This window comes from Callorhinchus milii, unplaced genomic scaffold (assembly GCF_018977255.1).
Source record: "Callorhinchus milii isolate IMCB2004 unplaced genomic scaffold, IMCB_Cmil_1.0 Scaffold4, whole genome shotgun sequence".
Taxonomy (NCBI): domain Eukaryota; kingdom Metazoa; phylum Chordata; class Chondrichthyes; order Chimaeriformes; family Callorhinchidae; genus Callorhinchus; species Callorhinchus milii.
The window spans coordinates 12,720,956-12,721,486 of record NW_024704745.1 but is presented as its reverse complement, the minus strand read 5'-3'; positions in this window follow the sequence as shown (position 1 = coordinate 12,721,486).

Sequence of the window (531 nt, the reverse complement as noted above, 5' to 3'; positions counted from 1 at the left end):
CAATGACTGACATATCGTGCCTTTAACGTAGAATGAATGGTTCAACGCACCAACTAAGATAGGAGATAGAAGAATATTCACTAAAAGCACGGTCAAAAAGATACATTTTTAGGAGGGTTTTGAAGGTGGGAAGAGAGGAAGAAAGGTGCACAGCTATCTGAATCTTGATGGCGGAGTGTATCAATTTGTGTACAGGTTTGTGTGCACGCATTGAAGAGAAAGATAACATTTTATGGCATGTAGGAGACTTCACAACATTGACAACCAAGAATAAGAACGGACATACTGGGGGAGCCAGATCTGAGAGGGGAAAAAGGGAAAAAAAATCCACAGGAGGGGAACAAAGAAGAAAATACAGCGAAAGATAATAGTGCTAATCATTCCACACAACTCAGTAGCATGACAGAACAACAGTGGTTGGTTGCACAACATGATTCACAATAGTCTGTCATCACATTGGTCTTTTGGGAATGTCAAAAGAATGGGATTTACTCCCTTGATGGCACAGGCTCAGCACAATTCTGGCAGACG